General features: G+C 31.7%; 1 pseudogene; it reads right to left on the bottom strand.

Moving 5' to 3' along the window:
• Window positions 1-5262: 5262 nt before the first annotated feature.
• Window positions 5263-7331, bottom strand: LOC145194754 (uncharacterized; annotated as a pseudogene).
• Window positions 7332-10567: the final 3236 nt, after the last annotated feature.

The raw sequence follows: 10567 nt of genomic DNA, 5'->3' as shown, positions 1-10567 counted from the left end.
AAATCAAATTATTTGACACTTCACTGGGATGGGAAACTTTTGAAACAAATCTCTGGCCAAAAGTTTGAGTATTTAACTGTTTTGGTGAGTGGTTTTCCTAATAGTGTTGAAGCAAAGTATTATCAATAAAACCTTTACAGTCTGATACAGGACTTGCTATCTGCAAGAGAGTCTTAGAAGACTTAGAGGAATGAAATCTTAAAGCTAACATTGTTGCCCCGGTATTTGATACGACTGCTTGTAATACAGGGGTTAAGAAAGGAGCTGCAACTCTTCTAGAGGAATGCAAATCAATGAAAACTCTTCTATGGCTTGCTTGTTGCCATCATATTTTAGTATTGATCTTAGGAGCATTTTGGAACTCTTTATTTAAAAAAGAAACAAAAGCTGATGTTAATATAGATTTAAAAGATTTTCAGAAAGAATAGATTAGCTCAGAGAAGGTTACGCTCAAAAACTTAAATAGGTCCCTAGATCTTGAAAATTCTTTCCTCAAAAAGAAAGCAGACAAAACTCAAGTGTTCTTAGAGAAAAAAGTAAAATCTAAACGTCTACGAAATGATTGTAAGGAAGCAGCGGAATTAGCATTTTATCTATTCAGCGGACCAGAACCTAAAATATGGAAAATTTGTGGAGCAAATCATATTGCCAGATGGATGTCACATTTATTGTATGCACCAAAGATGTTTATCTTTAAAGTAGATTTACATAATTCTGATGTAGTATTATTAAAGATTTTTTCGACTTTCAGCCCAGTTCTGTACGTTAAAGCTTGGCTAGAAGCAACAAAGGGTGCTGATGCACCAGTTAATGATATTCAGTTATACAAAGATCTAGGAGCTCTGGGAAAGATCTCAGGCTTCTCTGTCGCAGCACAAGAAGTTCTTAACAGGCACTCTTGGTATCTAAATGTGGAGGTGTCGGTCTTCAGTCTCTTTTCTAATTGTATTAAAGTTTAAAGATGTGGGAAGCCACTTGCTATCCATTCTGGAAAAGCTACTCTTCCATCCATTCTAATGAACTAAGAGCTTTCGTCATATATTGGGAAACGATCTTGGTTGCTTTTCCATAATTTGAACTATAATGGCAAATGGCAAAAACTTCCTCCTTCAGAATGGGAGGAAGATGAAAACTATTTGAAGATGAAATTTTTCATTAAAACAGTCAAGGTTACCAACGATGCTGCTGAGCAATGAATCAAGTTATGCTCGGATTATCTTGAGATCCTTACAAAGGTAAAACTTCGGTATTTATAAAACATATTGAAAAATTCTATTACATTTTATATTTAAAATGTCTGGTTAATTTTAGGATGAAGCAGTACGAAACGAAATTTTTGAAGTGGTTGAAACTCATAGAAAACTTGTTGGTAATTTGAATAAGAAGCAACTATTCTCTGACATGGTTCAATACAAAGATGAATTTTTTTTTTTTCCATTACCACAACACCGCAAATTAAGGAAGCTTGATTATATGTAATATTTGATTTATATAATAAAAGTAAAACATATTTTTCGTTATAAGAAATGGATTTTGAACATTTGGAATTGAAATGTTCCTTACCCCCCTCTCACTTCTTTATCTTCGCCTTTGGTATCTTTTTTGGGAGATGTTTTAGCATAAAAACGCGACTCTTTAAAGCAAAATCGGCAGTACTCAGAACTATCTTATAATATGTTTTTTTTTTGAATAATAGTTTTTATATCTTAAGAAACAATTTTTCATGCAGCCAGGGATAATTTTCAAATGTTTTTTATTTTGGCCAGCCCTAATATATATCTATAGACTTTTTGAGTTTGTTTTTGTTAATGAAAATGAAGACTAAAGCAGGCCAAAACACAATTTTAAAATCTATTAAGCTTTCTACTCGCTTTTTAAAACCTCTTTAAAAGTGCTTTATCGAATGTTTAATGGGCGTTTTTTAATGTTTTGTAAATGGCGGAGAACCGCATCGATTCAGCGCGGTGAATGCGGTTAGTTCGGTGAGGCTCCTATTTGTGGTTAACTTCAAGAAATAGCGAAACAAGTCTTACCGACAATACTGTTACAATATATTTTTTATCTCTTTAAAATAAACTAAGCTTTAAATGATTAGGTATCTTTCGGCGAAAAACATTTCAAATTGATAAACTTTGAAATAATTCCAGGCATCATTTCAACAGAAAAAGTGACTTCATCAGTAATTATAAAGAAAATGGCTGCTAAATTGAATATGGTTATGGTTATTGCTCCTATGGTTTAATGGCGAAATAGTAACTTTACGCTGGATTCCATTATAAAGCTTCGGTTAACTTTGAAAGTCATTTGAGACTAACTATATATCTTGGACGGTAAGGCTATTCATAAAATTAACTTTTAAAGGCGGATAAGTTTAAATTAAAATCAATTTAAAGAGTGAATTGGTCACTTGTTTCAGAAAACATCAGAAAAAACCTGGAAATCCGAAGAAAGTTATCTTAACCGAAGCCGACTTTGACATGTTTGATGCCAACCTTATTGTTTTGACTGAAACTGTTTCTCATCATGACCGAACTTGAAGCAGACTTTACTCAAGCTGTTCACCTTGCCTGTTAAAGGCTGGACAAAATTCAGAAACTGCTTTTTTTTGACATTAGCCTATGTGTATTAAAGAATCTGGCGGGATACCTTTAATGAGGGATGATTTCTTATTGCATCAAAAGTTAAGGAGCCATGATTAATTCTGGTTACTGAGAAAAAACTCTACAACTGTACAAACTTATGACCAACAGTTACAAAGAGAACATTCTGAAGCATCCTTCACACATTGAATTGTTTACTGAAGTTGATTAATTAATTTTGTTTTATATGTAAAAACGACAGGTTTTGTAAAAAAGTCATGAGTTTTTTTTGCTGAAATCTGACGTCAGCTTTCAGCAATAACCAACTCATTTTTTAATTAAAACTTTAGCAACATTTTTTCTTTAAGGTGCTTGAAGCAAACAATAGCTTTCTAGTAATGTCGCAAATGTATCCTTCTTGGATATTGAGAATTTGAAAGTGTCTTAAGGATTCAAGTTGAAGTCAAGAGAATGGTTCTCAAAACTTAAAATCCAGAGTAAACGCCAATAGCTCATTTGGGCTTGTGGAATTTATAAACGAAACAGAAAGAAAAACACCAGCAAGAAGCTTTCCACGTCCCTATCAATAACATATGATAAACATACACAGGAAAACATTGAAGTCGTCTTCAACATCCATCCGTCTCAACAAACACGACACTAATTCCTAGAAAAAAGTTGAAATATTGAAAATAAAGAATGGTTAACAAATGTTGTGTTGTTGGCTGTTTATCTAATTATTCCAGACATGATGTGGTGTCAGTGTTTTTATTTCCTGTAAATGAAGAATTAAGAACGAAATGGTTAAAATTTGTAAATTGACTAAACTGGATAACAACTAAGTCATTAGTTATTTGTTCAAAACATTTTCACGAAAAATATTTAAAACATAGAAAACAAGAAAAAAGATTTCGTTTAATAAAAAGTTAAAACCAATACCGACTATACATCCAAATGTTTGTCACCAAAATCATCTCTACCGACAATAAGTTTGGAAAGAAAATCTCCAACAAAACGTATTTAACAGAATGATCAAAGCAGCGAATTTTTTAAAAATGATTTAATAAAAAATTTAAATTGCATTGCTGATGTTCCATGCCCAAGTGGCTACAAAATGCTTAGACATAATGATCATATTGTATTTTACAAAATGTTATTGAATGAGCTTTCTATACCAGAAGTTATTGAGTGTATACGAGTTGACGAGAGTTTACTCGTAAAACTATTTTATAAGGGTTGTTTAGTACCATTACCAAAATGGTTTCGTAGTGGTCATAATTGTATATTAACTCGTAAAAGTATGTTTGAAAACATTCCTGCCTATTTAAGAATTAAAGCAGAAAAAAACTTTCTCAACCTTCAAAGAACTTGAAAAAATAAAATATCTAAAAAAACCAATGTACTCTGGGAACTAATTCGAAATGCATTATTATTGCGCTATACATCTAAAGTACTTTTGGAAGAATTTCGATTACCATCACTTTCTTTATTAAATAAAATTTGTTCTGGTAACTTGATGCACTAAAAGCTGCAAAATTATTACTTGGAGATGGCAAAATGTCACAAGATGTCTGCATAATATTTGATGAAATGTATTTCCAAAAATTTACCGAATACTCTAGTGGAACTATAGCAGGCGTAAACAATGTTGGTGAACTCTAAAAAAGTGTTACTTGTTTTATGATAAGCAGTTTTAAGGAAAACATCCCTTACATTATAAAAGCTATTCCAGTTGTAAAAATTGAAAGTGATTGGTTAAAAAATGAGATTCTTGAAACTATGAATCTTTTGCTTAACAGTGGGTTTGTAGTGCAAGCTATTGCGTGCGATAATCATGCAAGCAATGTTTCTGCATTTGATAAATTGTTATCAGAATACGAAAATGACTTTGATAGCTTCTCAATTTTGTATAACTGCAGAAAAGTTTATTTATTCTATGATGCAGTACATTTAATTAAAAATGTGAGAAACAACTTGTTAAATCGAAAGAGGTTTTTGTTTCCCCCATTTGAGTTTATTGGGTTTAAAGATGATATTACAGTTAAAGGTGGAGAAGTATCTTGGAAACTGTTTCATGACGTCCATGAAAAAGATCTTGCTTTAGAAACAGATTTACGTAAAGCTCCAAAACTAACAAATAAAGTGCTACACTCAGGAAAATATAAACAAAATGTTCAAGTAGCTCTAGACTTGTTTAATGAAAGTTAAATAGCTGGTTTGAAATCATAATTTCCTTTACGTGAGGATGCTGTTGGGTTTATACGATTGTTTAGTAAATGGTGAATTATTGCTAATAGTAAAAACCAGTTTTGTTCCAATAACTATTTAGGAAATGTTGCTATCTTGCATGATAAAAAAACAGAATTTTTACGAGCATTATGGATTGGCATTGTGGATTGATAATTGTACTCGTCATTTCGAAATGGACACAAGTCCGTTAATTAAAACTTTTCAGGATCAACAAAAATATGTTTCTTATCAAAAAAGTCTACGGTGCTTATAAAACTAAATATAGGAGTAGATAAATAAAAAACATTTATAATTTTTGTGAACTTTGTTTATTAAAAAATTATTTAAATCATACAGATGTTTTTAACTTAAACTTCTGGACAAATGCCCTTTTCAAAATGAATTCTTTTTTGTACATACAAATCCAAAGATTTTAAGAAAAATCTTTAGTTAATTATCTTTTATTTTTTTGATATTCATTGTTTGTTGAAATTGTTGGCCATGCAAAAACTTCTGTATAGAAGTTTTGATACTCTGCTATTAAATATGGAATATATTTTTCTATTTTTTTCAAATCTGATATTTTTTTTTCATTGATTTGCTCTTTGCCAGCATAGGCAGGAGTATTACTTGATGATAAGGACGGCTTGGTACCCATCCTTTGTAAGAGCTGGAAATCATGACTGACAAAGCAATCTATTGATTCACGTGTTGTCGCTAGACCAGGTGTGGTTTTAGAGAAGGTAAAATGTGACACTTTAGAAATACCAAAAGTTACTTTTTTGTCCTTGGGTATTCCTTTGCCATAGGAATCCACAGATAGCACTAGTTTCTTATAATGGTTCGGCCACCATTTTTTTTATGTCAATAGTATCTTCAGTTTTAGGCCTTCTTATTTCAAAGTTTTCGTTAGCCCCAGCTATAAGATTTTCATACTCAGTTGGTGTGTAAATCCTGTCATTTTTTCGAATATGTCTTTTCGCTGTCCCAAACATTCTATAGTTTGGCAGGAATGAGTGACCTCGTTTGGGTATATAATACTGTATCTCATTTATATTGCTACATAGTTCAGCTACCAGTGATAAAAGAACCCGGACCATGGCATGATTCCAATTTTGGCTAGCACAACCATCTGAATATAGGTGCAGTTTTTGGCACCATTGCCGATATATTTTTAAATATAATCCAGCACAAAAGTACATACTTCATTGGGACCTTTGTTAGCAACTCCTTCACAATAAGAATAAAATACTGATTTACCTGTTTTAAGATCATATATGCAAAACTCAAATAGCCATAATTGACGTAGATAAAAAATCTCCTGGACAGGGATATGTGGAAGTGGCAAATCTTGCATAAAATCAAATGCAATCCCATACACATTCGGATCATTCTTGCACTTAGTTTCTACTTCCTGTATTTTTTTGTAAAACTTATTTGCTTGTCTTTTATGCATCTCAATATCTGCTTGATAGATTCTTTTTGCATTTTTATTAACATGTGGATTTTTTAGTTTAATCTTAAACTCTTCACACAGTCCACAGACATCAATTTGCTTTCTACCTAATGATAAATTAAATTTTCCTGGAAATATTTTAAGTAAAATTTGCATTTAACAGCCCAGCAAGCACACAACGTTGAAACAACGTTGAAATAGCGTTGATCAACGTTATTTCAACGTTGTGTGCTTGCTGGGAGGATAATCTGGATATTTTTGTTTGTATAATGTGTGCATAATTTTCACGTTCAGTTTTTCATCTAAGTAATAAGATGATGCATCTTTATTATAGTAGTGCACATGTTTAACAGGAAATGACTCAATATGCTCTTGTATTTTAATTAATGTATCACCAGATAATGGATTGCTTCGTGATCCCTCAGATTTACCTCTGTGATCAATGGGCTGCTCATTTCTTTTTAAGAAAACACAGAAACATCTAACTTGTTTCATAGAAATTCCATGAATACTGCAAAAAGCTTTCTTGCACACTTTTTTTCTAACACCATTTATCTTAATGTGATAAATAAAGGTAAATTCTTTTTTCTTAGGTTCTTCAGATCTAGGACGTTTTCTCTGTATATCCTTCTTTTCAATTAATGACTGCAAGTATGTGTCTAGGGCGTTTTTGCTATCAAATTTGTTAACAAACTGTATAGTACTTTTTATAGCATCTTCAGATATAAGCTCCATACATTTTCAATTGCATCTATAAACAAAGAAAATAATAAACATTATCTTGAGGTAATAATATAAGAACTATACTATTACCTTAAGGTATTCATTTACTGCTAATTATTGGTGGTAAAAAATCATGAGTAAATAAACAAAATAACAAGATGGAAAAACCTGGAAGAAGCTCCTGTATGTCTTGGTGCCACATCATTCCCTTTGTGGCTTTTATGAGCTTCTCCAGCAATTTTAGCTTTTATTATTTTAGCATGTTTATATTTTTCACTGTTTGTTATACCAGACACTCTTTTTCTAGATTTATAAGCATATTTGGCAAGCTCGCGATTCTCCATTTTAGTGATGTTAAACCTTATCCATATAATCTCCATAAAGTGATGTTACATTTGCCAGTTGCGCTTCGTTTCACGTGAAAGCGGCATAAGTCCAGGACTGGTGCCATTTTCAAATTGACTTTAATTTTCAGTTGGCTTAAAAGTTGACTTGTGGTATATGGCAATGTTCCTTTTTCAAATGAAATATGTAAAACATTTCAATAAATAAAATGGCTCAAAAAAGTGAAATTTGAAAAAAGTGTGACTTGTGCCCTTTTCGAAATGACAGGTTCAATTGGGAAAAACAAAAAATCTTGAACTGTGAGAAATTTGTTTTGTCTACTCAAACTATTTCAGCATTTAAACAAATACTTAATTATTATGCTTCTTTAATTGAAGATCCTTTAAACGATGATTATAAATTTGTCATGACTGCTAGATTTCAAAGTGATCCAATAGAGAGAAGGTTTGGACAGTACAGGCAGTTGAGTGGTGGAAGGTTTTTGGTTAGCATAAAAGATGTTTATTTGCTTTGCTTTTTATAGCGCAGTAATTCTTTTTTAATAGCCTTCTATTTTTTCGGCAAATATGCGGAATATAAGGCCGTATACTTTAAGTAGGCCATGGATGTTTCTTAGTTGCAATTTTACTTTGAACTCAATAAAGTTTAGTAACGGAGTATAAGATAATAAGCGGGGGTATCATTCAGATTGGGATCAAAATTACCTTGCATTTAGTGGTAACATCGACCCATAATATAGTGACATGTATGTATGTATGTATGCATGTATGTATGTATGTATGTATGTATGTATGTATGTATGTATGTATGTATGTATGTATGTATGTATGTATGTATGTATGTATGTATGTATGTATGTATGTATGTATGTATGTATGTATGTATGTATGTATGTATGTATGTATGTATGTATGTATGTATGTATGTATGTATGTATGTATGTATGTATGTATGTATGTATGTATGTATGTATGTATGTATGTATGTATGTATGTATGTATGTATGTATGTATGTATGTATGTATGTATGTATGTATGTATGTATGTATGTATGTATGTATGTATGTATGTATGTATGTATGTATGTATGTATGTATGTATGTATGTATGTATGTATGTATGTATGTATGTATGTATGTATGTATGTATGTATGTATGTATGTATGTATGTATGTATCTATGTATGTATGTATGTATCTATGTGTGTGTTTGTATGTGTATTTACAAGAAGAAAAAATTGAGTGCTAAGATCTGATAAAAGTGTTAAGTACTGTAAAATCTCATATAAATTTAAAAAAAAATTAAATAACTTCTACGCTCAGATAATTAAATTATTTTCAAAAGTGTAAACAAATAAGCATATTCAAGAATGTTATTTTACTTGGAAAAACGCAACTTTAAACTTTTTGATATAATCTTTATCTTATTTGAATCATTTTCTTATGCAGCTAAGATATAATTATCATGGTTTCAGTTTTAGAAAGAGTTTAAAATGTTGAATTATATGGAAACATTTGTAAATTATCAGTCAGCAAACTAAAAAAATTCAATGCTTTGGACCTTAGCCATTATTAAAATTTGGATTCTTTTTAAGTTACTACTGCGCTTACGTATTATTGGGCATGCAATATTAGAAAAAATGTGCATCGTTGTCTTAATTCCTATGGTGATTACTAAGTGTTTACAATGTGTAACTTACACAAGCTCAACAGGCTCTTCCCTCTAGCATCCAGAAGGATAGGATCCATTTCTTCCATTGGCATTTGTTAACTTGTTGGAGATTGAAGCTATGCCAGTTATGAGTATAAACACAAGTGCTCACAGTTCAAGACTGTACGCTCTCGCAAATTTGTTCCGAGCGTAGGTTTGGAAACCACTGGATGCTTTGCCTTACCCTTTAGATGGATAGGCCGCCACCGCTTTTTAAACCATGACTATACGAAGACAGATTAGATCTTAGATGAAAGTATCGCTCACTCTTCGCTGAAGTATGCGCTCTCTGACGTTTGGCAAACAATCAGTTTGCTGTCTTCAATTTAACGAGAGTTGACTTTACATTAAATGGCGTTCCTTGGAAAATAAATTCAAAGGAAATGTTTCCCAGAAACTTTTTTGAAGAGATATACCGACTGCCATCCACTAATGATAGAGAAGCCAATGCTTAGATAAAAGAAATACTCCTTAAATCTGGTGGTCCTATCACCTTCACTACCAATTATTGGTTAGCTGGTAGTTGGCAAAACCTGGTCGTGAATTGTTGAAGCGTCTCCAACGGGGATTTCCATATGCGGGCACATTGTAACCGACTACAACATTTGTGCGCTCACCAGCGCAAGCAGAATTGCCAATAAGCGAAAACAAATATGTGGGAAGAGCAGACAGTTGTAGTTTTAAGATGAGAGTTTAGATAGTGAGTAAATTTGAACTACTCGTGGTGAGCCCCTTTGGGCCCAGCATTTATAGTATAAGTTTGCTCATCTCGAGACAACCATTACTTCACAGTAGTCACTGGAATCAGCTGTAGTCACAATTGCTATCTACCACTACAACTCAGTCATAAAAGTTTGGTGATTATAAACCGCTGTTTTACTTCTACTTAAAAATACTAGTTTTTTGACTCTGTTTTGCTTTAAAGAATTCTAAACGGCTTGCTATCGTTCTGGGGGTATATGGATGATTTCAAACTTCATCAAAATGTCGCATGGCATTTAATGTTATAAAAAGGTTAATCAATCGTAACTTTTAAACACTAAAAGAATTCTACATGACAATTGAAATTCATCTGTCAGTGAATTTTGAAAAAAAGATAAAAAAACTAAAAAAGATAACAAATCCAAAAGGTTTTTAGGAAAAGTTTTTTTTGAGTGTAAAAATTTAGGGGTTATTTTGTTCAAAAGTTTCTGATTATAAAGATTTTTTTGCTAAAGACCATTCTTTGACCACAGTATGAACATAAAATAGTTTGAGTTTTGATCTCGAACGCATTAAAGTTTTAATGCTACAAATCAAAATATATGTTTTTTGGGTTACGGAATTAAATTTTGGTATAAAAAATGAGTTTTTAAATTTTCAATGAGATTTAACTAACTGCATTATAAAATTTTTAATCCCTCAATAGAATACATGCATTTTTCAAGAGATCAAGTCTTACCCGAGGATCTAATAAAACCATCAATAACATATATAAACTTTTTTAAAATTTATAATCTTACCTGAGGATCTGATAAAACGACTT

The sequence above is a fragment of the Hydra viridissima genome, unplaced genomic scaffold (genome assembly GCF_058129835.1).
Source record: "Hydra viridissima isolate aposymbiotic clone 2 unplaced genomic scaffold, HvirCarnegie_v1 scaffold_6, whole genome shotgun sequence".
In the NCBI taxonomy this organism is placed as follows: Eukaryota; Metazoa; Cnidaria; class Hydrozoa; order Anthoathecata; family Hydridae; genus Hydra; species Hydra viridissima.
This window is presented reverse-complemented; position numbering and strand designations above follow the sequence as displayed.